This window comes from Typopeltis vanoorti, chromosome 6 (genome assembly GCF_054136105.1).
Source record: "Typopeltis vanoorti isolate ZY-2024b chromosome 6, IOZ_Tvanoo_1.0, whole genome shotgun sequence".
NCBI lineage: Eukaryota > Metazoa > Arthropoda > Arachnida > Uropygi > Thelyphonidae > Typopeltis > Typopeltis vanoorti.
This window is the reverse complement of record NC_143554.1, coordinates 33,335,015-33,353,946: the sequence shown is the minus strand read 5'-3', so window position 1 is coordinate 33,353,946 and position 18,932 is coordinate 33,335,015. Positions and strand designations below refer to the sequence as shown.

The 18,932-nt window shown below is 34.4% G+C and overlaps 1 pseudogene; it reads left to right on the top strand.

Annotated features, from left to right (window-relative positions):
• The first annotated feature begins 12,383 nt into the window (after positions 1-12,383).
• On the top strand, positions 12,384-18,675 carry LOC150105368 (glutathione S-transferase Mu 4 pseudogene; annotated as a pseudogene).
• The last annotated feature ends 257 nt before the right edge of the window (positions 18,676-18,932 follow it).

Below are 18,932 nucleotides of genomic sequence, written 5' to 3'. Positions count from 1 at the left end.
AGTTCTTTTCTTTGCTCGTTGTTTTGAGCTAAGCATACACCAATTGCTGTTGCTGATGCATCCGTATACAACTGGAACGGCTTGTTGAGATCTGGAGAAGGCATTTTTATAAGCAAAGAAGGCATTTTTATAAGCTCTTCTTTGAATTTCGTAAAAGCTTCATCAGCATCAGTAGTCCAAAGAATATTGTTTGGGACACTTTTCTTAGTCAGAATGTAGTAACGGTAGTAGCTAGCCAGCCCAAGTAGACTTCTTACTTCCTTCTTTGTAGCTAGTGTCGCTAAACCTTATATAACCTCGACCTTCTCTGGTCGAGGGAATGTTGACCGGATCCAATCAAATGAACTAGGAACTTCCCTTGATTTTTCCCGAATTCGCACTTTTCTAGGTTTACTGTTAAACCCACCTCTCTTAATGTTTTGAAGATTTCATCTATATGGGTGAGATGTTCAGACCATGTTTTAGAAAATATAGCCAAATCGTCGATATAAGATCGGCAGTATGCCTTATGGAATCATTGGATACAGCACTAGCTAGTGCTTTATCCAATGATATCTGGAATGTACTTCCAGCGTTCTTCATTCCAAACGGTAAGACGTTCCATTGATAGTGACCAGAATGTGTCACGAATGCAGTGAAAGGCTTTGCTTCCTTTTCCATAGGGATTTGCCAATATCCCTTGGTGAGGTCAACTACACTGATAAATCTTGCTTGTCCTACCTCAAATAATAAATCTCGCTATTTTCATTGGATAAGCATCTGGAATAGTAAAACTATTTAGCAATCTAAAGTCAATGCATAGTCTGACACTTCCATTTTTCTTAGCCACACAAAACCACGGGATGAGCCCATTCACTGACACTTGGCTCAATGAGACCCATATCTAACAGTTCTTTGACTTGTCGATTTACTTCCTTTTGTAGAGTGATTGGCACCCTATAGGGTTTGAGTCTCTTAGGGGAACAGTTTTCTGTAACTTTGAGAGTATCCGTCAACTTTGGCATGACCAGGTTTGGAACTAAAAACATCTGCATATTTCCGGAGGATATCAAAAAGTCCTTGTTTTTGTTCTCCCATCAAGAGAGCTTTCATATCCTCAAGGTGTTTCCTAATATCTTCGACTGATTTATTCATCTTGTCAGCGGGTGCATAGTGGAGTGTTCCGAAATCTTCATCTAGCTCGAAAACTAGACCGACATGATTAATTCTTTGAATATATGGCCGAAGCTTATTTATGTGGAGCTCCCTGATTCTTCCATCGTTCATCTCAACCTTCGCAGAATGTGGTCTAGTGAGTTGGACGACTGTAGCAGGTCCTGTCCAAGTATTTAGAAGCTTATGAGAGGATGAAGGTAACAATACTAAAACCTTTTCACCAACAATGAAGGATTTTTCTTTGGAACGAAGATTATATCTGCAGGAGTATTGTTCTTGAGACCCTTTGGCGTTCTCGGATGCAATTTCATGAGCTTTTCTTAGATTTTCAAGAAGCTCTTGTAAATAATTTTCAATCGAGCGAGAGGCAGTGGTTGGGATGCCTCGTCCACCAGTCCAAATTTCCTTTAACAAAGATAAGGGGCCTGGAGGTAATCTTCCATATACCATCTGGAAAGGTGATAGCCCAGTAGTGCTATGTGGTACTTCTCGGTATGCGAATAGAAGATAGGGAAGATGTAAATCCCAGTTTCTTCCATGCTCCTGTATATTCTTATTCATCATCTCTTTTAAAGTTCTGTTCCAACGTTCGACAGCGCTCATACTCTCAGGATGTCCTGGAGTGGAAAAACGTGGAGCTATGCCTAGCAGATCTTCAAAAGCTTGAGTGAGTTTACATGTGAAATTCGTACCTTGGTCGGTACAGACCATTTTAGGAAATCCCGTCTGAGTAAAAATACTCATCAGAACATTATTATTTCCTTGACAGGTATGGCTTCGGCCCATCTAGTGCATAAATCAACAGCACATATTATGAATCGATGTCCTCTTCCCGATGGAGGATCTAACGGTCCGACACAATCCACACTCCATACCTCAAACGGAGTTTCTGGTCTGACGATAGGTCGTATATGGGGATTCTATCTCTATATGTAGCAGTCCTCATTTGACATTCCTTGCAGCTTTCGCAATATTTTTTCACATCTTGTTTAATGGTAGGCCAAAAGAATGAGTACTTGATTCGCTGACGGGTTTTCTTTTCGCCGAGATGGCCAGCAAGAGGGATTTCATATGCCATCTTTAAGACATTTTCTCGTTTCACACACGGTAGCACTACTTGTCTAATATTCTCGCCACAAATATGTCCGTTATGAAGCAGAACCCCATTGTCAAACGCATAGGCATTTTTCTGCCTTTTTGCCAATTCAAAACACCTTCGGAGCGTCTCATCATCCTCTTGAAGTTTGCCGAATTCGAATTTTGTTTTTTCTGGTATACACTCATTTTCTGCACCTGGTGGGGACTCTATCGTACTGACTGCCATGCTGTCCTGGTTATTTTCGAAGGCATGTCTTCGTCTTCATCATCTTCTGACCGTTTATCACTTAAATCTTTTGATTTCAGAACTGGAGTCTCCCAATGATGACTACTCTCGTGTAGCTCGACGCTTTCGACCAGTATTTCATAGGCAGAGGAGCTCAGTAGCAGATTGGTAACCAGTCTTCTTGAGATGGCACATGTGACTGGAACATTACCATGTAAATTATCATCAATTTTCATTTCAAAAATTCTCAAGGGTGTTATTTCATTTCTCCGAAAGCAGAAGATATTTCTCTTACTTTCTCCACCATGGGACGTATCTGCCACTAAATCTTCGCGCACTACCGATATTTGCGCTCCCGTATCTATTATTCCATTTAAAACCCTATTTCCGCATTTGATTTTGACGACCTTCAAATCATCTACGTTTCGACCAATGTCCACTGATTTCGATACTGGAATGGAAATTTTGACAGTCAACACACCTGATTTATTATCATCCCCAGTGGTAGACGTTTGAACTAGGTTACTGTGTGCTGTAGCAGGAGTACCTTTTGGCTGACTATTTTTCATACAAAACTTGGCGATATGAGCTTCCTTTCTACAAGTAAAACAAGTTGGTTTGTAGTGAGGCTTGTATGAATCATCAATTCGCCGCGGCTGGTACCATCTCGGTGGACAATAACTTATTCTTGAATGTTCGCTCAGCAGGTGGAGTATAAAGTCTAAACTTTTCAGTAACCTTGTCCTTCGGAATAGCTCCAATGGGCTTCCTTGATGTACTATGAACACTGTCGTATTCGTCCAATCTGTCAGCTAACTTGGTTGGAGAAACGAATTTTGCCCAGTCGTCTAAGAGATGTTCTCTCACTTCATGTGGTACTTTCTTCTTCAGTTGATCCGTAATAATTAGATCTTTTAACCCTTCAAAATCCTTGATATCAAGGCCACCAATCCACTCTTCGAAATAATTAGTTATATCATAACAGAAATCCCTCCAAGATTTTTCAGCAACCTTTTGTTGCATCACAAACTTTTTTCTGAAACTTTCAGGATTCAGTCTAAATCTCTTTAGTAGAATTGTTTTAATATATTCATAATCTTCACAATTTTCTTCTGACTCTACCAATTAATTGGACTATCTCAAATGGTAACAAAGTCAAGAGACATGATATCCAGTCTTTAACATCTATTTTGGTTCTCTTAGCTTGTCTTTCAAACAGGGATAGGTATATCACAATGTCATCCTCTTGTAATCTAAACCTAGGCATTAGCTTAATTAGTTCAAGACAATATGGTTTATTGTCACTGGATACTGGAGTTGAGGTTGGTTGAACACGCGCTTCAATTTCCAGTTTCTTCAACTCGAACTCCATTTGTTCTCTTTTCTGTTGGGCTTCCAATTCATCTTTTCCGGCATTGGCCTTCTAGTTCTTCCTTCCGCCGTTGAGCTTCTAATTCTTCTTTCTTCATCAGTTCTTCCTCGAGTCTGGTACTAATAATCGTCTCCAACATCCCTTTAACAAATTCTTCTTCATAAAATTTACTTCCCGTAATAATCATTTTAAGATCTATCACTTTCATTTCAACAGTTGGCTTCTCTCCCAATTCTTCAGCCAATTTACGTAAATTTTCCTTTCTACCTTTGGTTAAATAAGCCATGGTGCTTAACAATAACTCTCTTTACTGATAAAAAAAAATCACCCTTAAAAAGGAATCAATTGCAATTTTTTTTTTTTTTTTTTTTTTTTAAATGCCCAGAAAGAGATGTATATATTTAGCGATTATGGGACTCATAACTAAATTCAACATATCATTTGTAAACATAGAAAAATCTTACAATATTATCAGATAAAAAAAAAAAAACTTCAACTACACAATTTACTACACTTTCAAATACACAAATATATATATATATATATATATATATATATATATATATGTGGATATATAAAAACAAAACCAAACAAAAAAGAAATAGTTTCGATTTTACACCGCTACTATATAATAACTTAAATCTCGAAACAGAACTATCAAAACAGTATGCAAAAATGAACTATGATAACACTGTCGTGTTCTTTCTCTGGCGAGAAATCACAAGTACTGACTGTTACAAGATGGAACAAACATGAAAAACAGGACAAATCGGTAAATGCAGAACAGAACAAAATAAATTTAAAATGAGGAAGAAAAAAAAAACCAACTATTCTGATTTATCTGGGACGAAAATATAGCTTGAACACTGGCGTGTTTTTCTTTTATCCAAACTATTGTACTACTGTTCATGGATGGAACAAAAGTTGAATACTGATGTATTCTTTCTCTGGCGAGAAAACAAAACTACTACTGTTCCAGGATGGAACAAACTCCGAACGCCATTTTTTTTTTGTTTTGTATAAAAACAGACTTTCGCCCAAATAATCAAAATAGAACTCTAAAACATGGGAGCATGCATTTACATAACGAATTGCTCTCACCTTGTAGGTTCTATCGACTGCGCCAGTAAAACTCGGACTCGTGATGAATGGTAAAGCTGGTGAAAGTCTTGATCATTACGCAGAATGAATGCTCGCTGAAATTAACTCATAGCTCTTTTTTGCAATGCCGATGACCTATTATACTGTAGTATATGATCTAACTAGAAAATTATATTTGCTTTCAAACACTAATGTTGTACTTATTCTCTCACTTCGGGCACATTTAAAAAAAAAAAATGGATACCACTCGGCGGAAACTTTGCTAAAAGAAGTCCCAAGCGTCGTCTGCTTCCGTTGTTACGACTGCCGCGCCTCCTCGCCACCAGTACACAGTTTAAAGAGAATTCGCAAGTCTTCGTGACAAAAATCCTTACAGAAGGCATTAGCGGATTTATTTTATTAATTATTAAAACATGATACCTTTCAAGATTGCTAAGAATTTTGGTTAAATACAGCATGAAAGTCAACTGCTTAGGTTGAAAGATATGGGATTAGTTTATAAACTGTTAGTGTGAATTATACAATTACTGACTGGCATGCATCAAATACTAGTGGATTGGGGATAGAGGAAGATCGGTCTGCAAAATTTAACAAGTAACTCAGTATTTTGCAAATATGCGGAGTAAGGCGACGTTTACGTACATCTGGATAAAGATTACTAATTTAGTCGTATTTGTAGATTGAGCTCACAATCAGTGAATACTGACTGGCTTCGAAAGTTAGTTTTAATGGAATTCCATTACTCCAAAAATCGCACATTCTCTATTAGTTTTTGAACTTGAACTGTGTAACTATACAAGTAACTCCCATAACCAAGTATCACTTTAGTCAAATGTGTAAAATAAATTTAAGAAGGGAACTATTGAAACACAGTCATCCATTGACCTACGTCCTCTTGAAGATACGTCCGTGATCCCATAAGGGAATAAATAACATTTTCGGCTATACTTTCGAACAAAGCGCAAGCGAGCATAAGGTAAAGCATGCACAGTGGAAACAGTGCTTTCAGTAGCAATCTCCCTCAGCAGTCGGCACGTGTCTTCAACAGTTCCTGTGTTAATTTTGTGTTTGAGAAATGGGTTATTTGCGTATTTATCGTTAAATATTTCGCGATGTTTTGTACAACATGACCCTTACATGCACAATCAAAAAATCTAGTGAAGAATCACAGAAAAAGAGGCGACGAATTGATCTTGAAACGAAGTTGCAAGTTATAAAGGAACATGAAGCTGGTAAGCCCGTCAATGTGACCGCACATGACTTCGAATGGTCTCATTTCACATTACGACCATTTTGAAAAATCAGGATAAAATCTAGAGGCTGTGAAAGGATCTGCTTCTATTAAATCGACGATAGTGATGAAACAACGACAAGGTCCTCTCTGAGATATGGAAAAGCTACTTGCATCATGGATAGAGGATCTGAATCAAAAGCGCATACTCCTTAGCACTATGACCATAACATCTAAGGCACTAAGTCTCTTCAACATGTTGAAGGAGAAAGCAGAACCCATTCATGACATACGTATTCAACGTTTCTTCCGATTGATTCATGAGATTCAAGTTCGTTTTTTGATGCTTAATATGAAAATGTATCTGCAAGTGCTGAGAAGGCTGCCAAGCAATTTGTGGAAAAATTGGATAAAATTATTACGTAAGAAAATTATTTGCCACAGCAAATATTTACTATGGCTGAGACGTCCTTGTTTTGGAAAAAAATTCCTGAGCAGACATTCACGTTACGGGTAATGGGGCTGGATATAAACTGAAATCATTTACGATATGGCACAGTGAGAATCCACAAATCTTCAAAACGATTAGGAAGTATACTTCCAGTTCATTATCAGAGCAATAAGAAGTCATGGATGATACCTTAATCAACTGTTATGCGAGAGAATTAAAAAGCTATTGTGTGAAAGAAAATAGAGAATTTAAAATTTTATTAATTCTAGATAATGCTCCGAGTCTTCTTCTACGTCTTATAGCAGTGACCTTCACCAAGTTCAAGGTCATGTTTCCCCCCCTCCAAACACTACTTCATTGATCCATCTGATGGATCATGGAGTTCTTGCAGTGTTTAACGCTTATTATCTAAGGAGAACTTTTTCACAAGCCATTTCTGTTACTGAAGGAAATGAGCAGACTCTCATGCAATTCTGGAAAGCATTCAATATTTATCACGCTTTTAAAAATATTGCTGTGGCTTGGGACGAAGTGACCTCTCAAGGTATGAGTGGCATAAGGAAAAACATTAGAAAGGTTTGGGCATGATTTTGAAAGTTTGTAATAGTGGCCCTAGCAAACAATCTGAATCTCGAAGTGAATGATGACGACATAATTCAACTCATAAAACGTTTCCCTGAAGAGTTGACCAACGAAGAATTGGTCGAAATGGAGGAAGAACAGGTTGGTGAAGAGGAGAGGTAGTTAAACAATTTGCAGTAAATATACTGAAAAAGCACTCGATTATTGTTCCTTATAGGTCCAATATGACGTCATTGAGTTGAAGTGAAAAGGGACGTTATTGTCGTGGGTATATGTGACTTCCTGTGTGTGAAATCCTGGATGATGGTTAGAGTATGGAATCATGGGTAATGGCTAGAGTATGGAATTCTGACAAGTGAGATGAGTTTTTTTTTTTTTTTTGTTCGAGTGTGGCATTATGGATTTTTCCCCGTTCCCGACATTAATTTCACAGTAGCGACATATTTTTTAAGCTTATTTATTATGTAACGTATTTTTTCTAACACAAATAAAAAAATATTAATTTTTATTTCAACTGAATATTAGACCTGGTACTAAAATTTTCAACTTAACTCCTCTGTTACAACTTCCAAAGATTATACTTTAGACTCCTGTATTTTCTTTTGCATTAGTAAGTTTTGACTGAAAGGAAATTAGACAAACAAGGATTGGAAGTACAATACAGTCACCACTATCCTCTTCTGTTAATTTCACACTGTATTGTGACAGATTGTACTAAGACTTGGTAATTTGCATTCGTAATTTTTTTTTTCTCATTCATAACTAAACAGAAATTAAGACTTTAAACTTAACAAGTGTCTGAAAGTAGGGTTGCCATATTTCTTGAAAACAATACGCGACATCATTGTCGCCCATAAAAAAAATTGTAAAGAAAAATAAAATGTTTACCTTGAAATAAATATTCATGATTGCAGCAAGCAAGAAATTCATCCACTTTTCATAGTTTTGACATTCACAACAATGTTGTTTTCATCATTTGGAATACGGCAACATGGAAATTCGCATCGCACGATGCGGGCTTTTGATATGCTTCTATATACACTAGTGACCAAAAATGTGGAAACCTCTTGGAAAAAGTGTATTTTTGACGTTTGATGGCTCATAACACCAATTTTTTTGGTGTAATATCATAAAATTATATATCAATGGAAAGATGATTTAATCAAGAATGTAAAGCAACAAAGTTTGTTCAATTATCTATATTCAGAGAAAAGAATCACAACTTGCTTAGGTTGATATGAAGCATCTTTCCTTCATTTGAATGTAGCCAATGAGCATGAGTGTTTAGAGAGAGCCAATCAGATGTCATCTTGTTTTGGCAATGAGCCAATAAGGTCACAGTAGGATTCAGCTATTGATGTCATGTATTGGAGCTGAGAGGAGGACATTTGTCAGTGTGTTATGTGATTGTTATCAAGTTGGTCGGGTTTTTTTTTTTTTGTGTTCTTTCATTTAACTTGTAAAACGTAATAAAATTAAAGAAATGGCACAAAGAGTTGACTTGTCACACAGAAAGTGATGTAAAATAGTACTATTAAGTGAACATGGCTACAGTTATGAAGAAATTAGAAGAAAAATTTGTGAAACTTAACCAAAGGTAGCATTTCTAAATTTTTGAAGAGGTATAAGGAGATTCAGTCACTATAAAACCAGACTGGTAAAAGCAGGAAAAGGTGCACAACAGCAAGTGATGATAGATGAATTGAGAGACTGTACCTACATGGCAGAAGAAAATCACCTGAGTGTATACAAGATGAAATGGCACAATACAATGTGAAGTTGAGTGCAAGGACTTTTCGGCAAGGACTGCAGGAATTTGGTCTAAATGCTAGAATTCCACGAAAAAAAGACATTTTTATCTCTCAAACAAAAAAAGGTTGAAAAGATTATACTGGGCTAAAACCCATATTAACTGGACAGGGGAACAATGGGACAGTGTTATTAGGAGTGATGAGACCAAACTCTCCCAGTTTGGTAGTGATGGCATAAATACGTAAAGAGAAGAATCGGACAAGACTTGCATCCTGATTGCATTACATTTATCTCAAACAACCACTTAGTGTTATGATCTGGGGTTGTATGACATCAAAAGGTGTGGGCAGAATTTGCGTGATTAAACACCTCACCGGCCATTATGGATCAAATATGCATCTTCATACGTGCTTCATACCCATTATATATTTCAGTGTAATATCAATGGTATTACAATTTAATATGCACTTCGCATCCATGATAACCTTTACGTCTATAGATGTCTTGGCCAGTAGTGTGGTTAATGGGAATATAAATGCCCAAAAATACATAAATGAAATAGAGCCCAAACAGAATCTTCAGCACGTGATCCTTTCCAAGATAATGAAGTATTTATATTTCAACAGGATTCAGCTCCATGGCATGTTGCTGCTGTGTGCAAGAAGTAGTTTCAAGATAATCATATTCCACTGCTGGAATAGCCCAGACTTTAACCCAATCGAAAATCTATGTAGCCAATTATAGAAACTTGTTAGTCAGAAGCAACCCAGCAATAAAACCCAATTAATAGAAACAATAATTCAATCTTGCTTTCACGTTATAACAGATGCAGAACTAAAAAACTTGGTTCACTCCATAGGACGGCGTTGCAAGGCCGTAATTAACTTTAAAGGTTACCCAACTAAATATTAACTCACATTGTGAGAATTTTTGTATATCTCATTTTTCCTGTGTTTCACTTTTCTTTATAACTGCTGTTCTAATAAAAAAATCCTTCATAACAGTCATTGCATTACATTCTTGATTAAATTATCTTTCCATTGATATATAATTTTATTATATATCAATGGAAAATAAAAAATATACTTTTTCCAAAAAGTTTCCACAATTTTGGCCACTAGTGTTTACATTTTTTCAATCTAATTGGTTGTTTTTCTCTATTTTACTTTAAATTTTGCAATAGCATTTTTATAACTGAAACCACCACAGAGATTGTGTATTTTAACAACTGATTTTTCTTAAGTTGAGATATGGAATTAACAAATTCTGAGGATGCATCAACACATGGCCCCTGAAGCTCAATATCCCGACTTAATTGTATTCATGAAAACTGCTCTGTAGCTTTGAGCCTGCTTTCCCACATTTATTAATAAGAGATACATTTCTCATAAAAATTCAAAATATGTTTTTCAAAATCTACTTTTTATGTCTCCTTCATTGACATACAGACTCTGCTTTTTGCATTCGTAATATTTCTTTCTGCATTTCTAACTAAACAGAAATTAAGACTTTAAATTTAACAAGTGTCTGAAAGTAGGGTTACCATATTTTTTGAAAACAATATGTGACTTTAATGTCGACCATCAAAAAAAATTGTAAAGAAAATTAAAATGTTTACCTTCATATAAATATTTATAATCATGGCAAACAAGAAATTGATCAGCTTTTCAAAGTTTTGACATTCACGTCCATAGTTTTCATCATTTGGAATACTGCTACCTGAAAATTCTCATAACTCTATATGGGCATTTGATATGCTTATTTGATAAGAAATAACAATCGAGTCGAGTGCCTTTTCAGTTACTGCATTCATTCACATGAACGCTGTATCCGGTAAAGTAAAATGGGTGAGCCACAAAAATCTTTGAAATTTTCTTTCTTCAGGAAAATAGCATGAGACAAAACTCTTCACATAGCTCTAAAATGATGGAAACCGATTATTATATATTATTTTAGAAGATACGTATGTTGTGTTGTGGTTATCGAGAAGAACATGTGAGAGGTTGCACCACCAGTGGAGTGATATCCTAGGGTACTTCCAAAAAAGAGTAAAGTACGGATTGGACATTGAAGACTATTATATTATCAAATGCCAAGATGGTGAAGTAATGATAGAAGAAACAGGAAATGGTATAAGTAAAATTTTCTCTATTATCTGCGAAGATGTTGAACGATTTTCACCAAAAATGTACGACATTCATAATCATTTAATATTTTTGGAACTGAATTACCATTTATTTGTATCATGGTAAAAATTATTGCTAACCATCTAAATCCATCAGTGGTAAAATTAGACTTTCAAGATTTTATTCAATGCGATAAAGATTATTTTGGAACATTTAAAGAAGACTGCTTGTGTATATCTGGTGAAAAAAGATTACATGGAAAGTTTACGGAGGCACGGTGTCATATTCAGACTTAACACCTTATCAGATGTATGGAGCTGTGCTTCCTATGGTGTCCGTTCTGAAGACTCTTTTGCGTGATCAGCTATTTGGATGTAATGTAATCAAGAAACGGTGAATAACGAACATTTTCTTTATTGAACTCATTGGAATATGTTAAGAGTGTAAACTAAATCTTGTGAAATGTAGCTAGGTAATTACATGTTCATATTTTTCTCTGTGAATATACTTGTAAATAATAAAAAAAAAATCAGCTAACGCCTTTTTATTCCCGTATACGGGAGTAGGCGAGGCCATTTAGCCCTAACTTTTGGAGACTGAGTGTGCAGTTCAATCTCCACTGGTATACCAATCAGAGATAGATGGCCCAAGGCTATCACTAATTAAGCGGTACACAGTGAAGAGAGACGACTCAAATGTGCCGCCATCTCGTGGTCCCTAACATAATATATTTAATGTCTGAAATAACGTGGGTTCTACGGTCGATTTTCTTGAGTTTCCGGGACGAAAAACCCTAGTTTCCGGGAGGAAAAACTCGCTTGCCCGTGCCAGAGATCGACTAACTCGGGAACCGGTCGAAAAAAGGCTTAGAAAAATTTCCTCTAGTGGCAGACTAGACTCGAAACCAAGTCTTCCTTCGCGCGGTGGTGTACAAACGCCACATCCACTGAGGTACATAGGCTCTTTTTTTTAAAAAAAAAAAAAATCAGCTTCAGAATCGATCGTAATGTAAAACAGACAGTGCTATGGAAATAAACGTCTCTTGCCTATTTAGATACTTATCTTTTAAAATCCTCTAAGTGAACTTTACTTCTTGGTAAATTTTAGGACACCTTATATTGCTAAATATATTATGAAGCTTGAAAGAAATCTTACTTTATATTAATAGTAATAATAAAGGTTCAGCAGAAATGTTAAACAGAGTAATTAATTTTGAATGCATTTGATATCCTTTCTTTATAAGTATTGATAGCAGCGCCAATAACTGGAAGCGGAAAAATCTTCTTTTCTTAAGATAGGAAGTAAGTTATAACTGCCACACCTTCTTTTTAGTTATAATATTCCTTAACAAAATAATGGCTCCAATACTGGGATATTGGGATTTGCGTGGTCTGGCTGAACCCATTCGTTATGTTCTTCATTACAGTGGAATACCGTTCGAAGACAAACGCTATTTTACCGGACCTGAACCTGATTATGGTCGAGGCGAGTGGTTGAGCAGTAAGTTTGCTCTTGGTCTTGACTTTCCAAATTTGCCATACTATATTGATGGCGATATTAAGCTCACACAAAGCACGGCAATTTTGCGTCATTTGTCACGAAAGCATAATCTTGAAGGAAGAACAGAAGAAGAAAAGTTACGTGTCGACCTGATGGAACAACAAGTAACTGATTTTAGAATGAATATGATTCGAGTTTGCTATAATCCAGAATTTGAAAAACTTAAAGTTGATCTCATAAAGGCTGTTCCTGATCATCTAAAGCAATTTTCAGAATTTTTAGGAGATCGGAAATGGTTTGCAGGAGAACACTTGACATACGTTGATTTCATGGCTTACGATACCTTCGATTTTTATCTCATTTTAATTCCTGATTGCATGGATAACTTCCCAAAGCTGAAGGAGTTTATGTCCAGAATCGAAACAATACCAGCCATTGAGAAATACATTAACTCGGGTAGTTTTAAACGCCTCCCAATATTCGGCCCAATGGCTAAATTTGGTGGTAGTGCTGAACCATCGAGCGAATGATTGCTGACTTTCAGAAAAGTTTTTGTTGCAGTGGTTAAATATTATTTATAAAAATACATATTGATGATTCATTATATTTAACTGAAATAGTAAAATAATGTGCTATATATAAAAATACATATTGATGATTCATTATATTTAAGTGAAATAGTAAAATAATGTGCTATATATAAAAAAAAACTCACATAATTTGCATACTGTATTTCTTTTAACCTCCTTCAAAAAGTTTCTTAATTGTGTTACTTTGTAAAGTATTATTTTTTTAATTACAGGCATTAATAACTGCAGTAAGCTTGAAATTCCATACAGGTGCAATGAGATACTCCATGCTACACAAGTTTTAACAAAGCTATCTTGTAAATGTATTTGTGTGCTAACTGCATCTATTTTTCTGGCAAGTTTTGTGGTGGGAAATCCCTTCTTTCAGGAAGGGCAAAAACTTTGCAACTGCTGTATGATGCTATATAATCCTCCTTCAGTTAGAAAGCCCATATAAAAATTCTTCAATTATCCTAGATGAGATTCAAATCCAAGTTTTTTTAGTCAGAGCTCTGAATGATAGATAACAATTATAACCAATCCAATTTTTACACTGTATACATATTACAAAGGATATCCTGTAAAAAACGACATCCATTATGTACTGTATATAGAAAAATAGCCTCTACAACTTCAAAAATTAGTCATTTTGGTAAAAGAAACACAAATTTTGTTTATTTTTGTTTCTTAAAGAAATTGTTTTTTGTTTTGGCTTCTTTTCAGTTGATTTATCTGTCATTTCTCATAAGGCAGAAAATATTTTCAATTAGTTAAATAAATCATGTTATAAAAATTGTAGCTTACCTAAATATAAAAAATTAAAGTTTTTTATTTTTTTTATTTAACTATAACAGCACTAGAAAATCAATTAACACAACTTGGAAATTTCTTATAAATTTTCATTTTTGAATTTAGAATGAGCATCATGAAAATATATAATATAATATGAACATATGAAAATAACATTAAAAATAATGAATTTTGTTACAAAAATAAACTTAAATTTGAAAAAAAAAAAAAAATTACATACATACTAAACAGGATTACTTTATTTTTGTGAACCATGTTATTTCAAAACTGTAAAAACAGGATTGGGTGTATTACAAATAGACCTATGTAAAACATTCAGAATTCAACACTGAAAAAAGAAGGTACTGCTGGAAACCACATCAAACATTAGACATATTTTTGTTAATTACCATATTCTTATTTTTGAACTAGTGTACTTTATTATACAGGGTGGCCCAGGAATAATAGGACAATGATAGAATTTACATTTAATCAGAAAAAATTTAACCTTTATGTTTAATATTATCCACTTGTAGTGGATTTTTAATTATTTTGATTTCAGAATCTCTTAGTGATTCTGAAATCAGAATAATTATTAGTTAATAACATCAAACAAAAAATCAGTTAATGATTAAAACGGTAAAGTATAAAACGGATTCATGTTACACTTTAATAGAATAATTTACAACACAGGAGAAATAATTAAACAACAGGTTTAATTGTTTCAATATTTCATTTCAGTTAATGATTAAAACAGTCAAGTATAAAACAGATTCATGTTATGCTTTAATGAAATAATTTACAGCACAAAGAAATAATTAAACAACAGGCTTAATTGTTTCAATATTTCATCTCAGTCAAAGAGACATCATCAAGAGTACAATGTTAAAATTATAATAACAAAAAACAATAAGTAGAAGAAATGAGATTAGAATAAATTAGGACAAAAGTCTTATGAGGGCATCCTCTCTCTCTATGGCCAGCTTCAAATAAAGTTTGAAACTAGTGCAGAGATTATATTTCTTTAAAGTTCTTTCTAGTTTTCAAGGTAAGTCCTCTAGATATAGGAAATGGTAATTGCATTACTCTAGTATTTATGTTGAGAAGGATGTGGAAGGGACAGATAATTTGTATATATTTTTTTAGCATTGTAACCATTGGACATCAGAACAGGCAAACTGGCCCACATAGGCATCTACAGACATAGGACACTTCTGGAATAAGTATTGACCGACCTATTCCGTGGAATTTTTGGTTTCAAATGGCTGAATGGAGAAGTGTGTTCCTACACTTGAGTGTGAGCGTAAATGAGAAAAGAAAGAAAGAACCATTGGACAGGAAAGTGCAGTGAAAAAAGGTGAGTTTTGCTAAGGTAGATCCACACTTCACCTGCACAGTGAAGTGTGGGCCTATGCTTCAGTGTTGACGTAAATGAGGAAAGAAAGAACCATTGGACAGGAAAGTGCAGTGAATAAAGGTGAGTTCTGCTGTAAGGAAAATGATTAAACCTGTTGATTAATTATTTCTCTTTGTGCTGTAAATTATTCCATTAAAGTGTAACATGGATGTAAACCAACACCTTAGCCTAAATACTCAAAGTATATAAGAATAGTGAAACTGTAGTGACAACTTTTTCAGAAACTACCTTATCACTCCTGGATAACTTATATTTATTTTTGTCTGCTAATTGTAGATATTCTTGGATTGGGGTACCTGATTATATATACATCAATATCTGACCTCTATGACATCAGACTCATCATGGGAGGTACACACAGTTGCACACAATGTTCATCCAACTGTGCCTTAAACTGATTCAATGTGTCTACATTCACAACACACTCAGGCAATGCATTCCACTCCCCAACCCACTCCATGGAAAGAACCTGCTCCTCACTCCTCTGTTTACATTCTCCTTATAGTTTTCAGTGATGGTCTCTTGTTCTACCTCCTCTCTCCCATTCTATGAAAAATCTCTTCCATGTCAACCTGATATGTATATAAAGAATGGGTTTTGATTTTGGGCACAAAAAAAAATGTATAAAGGCCAGTTTCAACAAAATGGAGATGCAAAAATAAAAAGTTGGAGGGGGGGGGGACATCCATTTATAAAATTGATGTACCCTACAGGTTAAACAATCCATTGTATTTGGGAATGATATTAAAAAATAAACTTTTCAATCATGTATGTAGAAGTGTTCAGATTAAATAACTATATATATGATATTCCATAGCCTTGCAATTGTAGTTCACTACACAATAAACTTATTGCAGAGTTCATGTTTGTATATTTTGAGCTCACTGTTACAGAATCATTTACTGTAGGAGGGGGAAGAGTAATGTTACCATTCCAGAATGACTATCAAAAATTTTTAATTCATGCAAAGAGAACAAGTACCACATAGACAACCCTGCAGCTGTATGGATGATACTTTTGGACAGTTTTACCTCATGCCTTTTGAATACAGAATTAACAATATGAACAATGTAACAATTTGGCTAGTATTGCCTCTTGATTTAAAAATTGGTAATAGTTTTGTATTTTGCAAGACCACTACAAAGAGACAGTCTGTTGCCATGCAATAACTTGCAACTAATTATTTAGTGCAAATCAAAGAAAGGTATTATTCACTAGTTGAAAATACTATGGTTCAGTCATCGAGGATGTGCAGAACTCAAACTGCTATAGTACCCCCCCCCCCCCAAAAAAAAAAAAACACTGGCTTTCAAACTACTTAGAATTGAAAAATCATATGCCGTTTAGTTTGCTTCAAAGAAATTTTAAACTACTCAATTTGAATCAGTGTTTTGTATATTATGTGGCAAGTTGAATACATTGTTTATGTATTTTCTAACATAAAATGCAGTAGTGGATCCACACTTTAGTTTTGGTAAGAGCAATGACAGATATTAAGAGGTGTGACTGAAATGTTTTAAATATAATTTCCTCTGATTTTTCACTAATAATATTATTATTACATGACACTTCCAAGGACTCAGTGAGGGAGGGCACTCTACAACTCCACCATTTAATCCTCAATATTTCAAATTTTGTAAAATATCTATTATAGTTTAAAAAAATATATATATATATATATATATAGGTAGAGCTTTATCTAAAACTGAAAAGTCAGATTAGTTAAAGGCATATGTGGTAGCTAGATATTCTGCATGTTTTAAAAACCCACTTATTAAATTTATCTATCTGTGGATATGGGACCTATATGTAATATAGGAGCATTAAACATTTAAAAAAAAAGATTGATTTATAATCTTTTATTTTTGTATCTTGCTGTGCACAACTGTTCACTTTGTTTAACAAGATTTGTCTTTACATTTGTGCGCTTGCACTAAATATAACAGTAATGTTTTTATAGGAAAATTATGTGATGCATCCTCAGTGTTTCACAAGCGATTCTTTTTACTTGGAATCGAAGTTATTGTTTATGATATCAAGAATCAAGAAAGCTTTAACACGTTCATTGCCAATCACGCGATATCGCGCAATGCGAGTTCTCACCAAACGGCCGATCACGCGTTATCGTGTGGACGTCGCTAACTAAATAAAAAAATTAAAAAAAATTGGCCACCACACGAAATTCCAATTTTCAGCTTGGCAATGAAAGTGTTAATCACTGCATGTAGATTCAACATCATTATGTTTTTTGTGATTTCTGCAGAGGAGGCTATTTGCCCTTCTACATTTGTAAGTGCCTTTTCTGTGCATTTCATTTTTGTTAAGGTCTACATTTTGAGATTTTAAATATGGGCATTTGTGTGTGTGTGTGTGTGTGTGTGTTACATATTATATATATGTAAAATAAGAGTTTTAATTTCATGCCAAAAGAACAAGTACCACATAGACAAATATGGATGATACTTTTGGACAGTTTCAGTACCTCATGCTTAAAAATCATAATTAGAATTATGGAATATTTCCATAGTGTAGTTGGAAGAATGATGTAACACACACCCTTTAGTTGGAAAACCCATGAGGAATTTTGCCGATTCTCATCATGACACGAGGAATTTTTACGGCTACTTCAATTGTAGGTGAGTTATTACCCAAATGAATAGTCTCATACAGAGATGGCAGGATTCCTTTCCTCCATCTAGAAATGTAGGTATTTTTATCTCACAAAAAAGGCAGAAAGTAGAGAACATATGCAATTAATAGTAAAAAGTACAAATGGGTAGGATGAATCTGTGGATTGTGTAGTCTTGGAATTCTGTGGAGATAGTATATAAAAATCATTTCTTGTAAATAATATTTCATCTGTAGGTTATATTGACCTATAGCAGCATGTTGTACTGTCAACAGACTAAGGATTAGATAAAATTACTCAAATCTCATGATATATACATAAGTTTCTACACTACTGATAAAATAATTGAACAAAACATCTACTGTAAATACAAGATTATGCAAATTATTTTTGTATTCCAAGTTATTAAATAATAGTGCATCTTGAAATATATAACTGATCTTATGAAATAAGAGTTACAGAATACATCTATGCAAATGTTTCTTACAGCTTAAGAACCTGAACCAAAGAAGTTAATTATTAAATTACTTTAGTTATTCATTTCTTAGTTCTGTGAAAATTGTTTGCTGTAATTTTTTTTGTAATGTGCTGCTTACATAGACTGATGTTTTTATTCCTCTTTTTGTAATACTTATTGTATTGGAGCAAAATAAAAGTATGCCACCATATAAAATCTATTAATTTGTATGATTAATTTAAGCAAAGTTATGAGACAGAGAGCTTGACTGGTGGAACATTTTAGAATCTTCTTTCATAACACCAAGCAGTTTGGTACCCTTATGCAGTTTTCAGTATTGGTGCTCCAGTCAGTGTCCATATACTGCTTACTTTTTTTTTTTTTTTTTTTTTTACAGCCTAAAACTCATATAGTCAATATATTAATAACCTTAAAAATTCAAAGTAATAATACTAAACTTATAGAGGACATATCCTC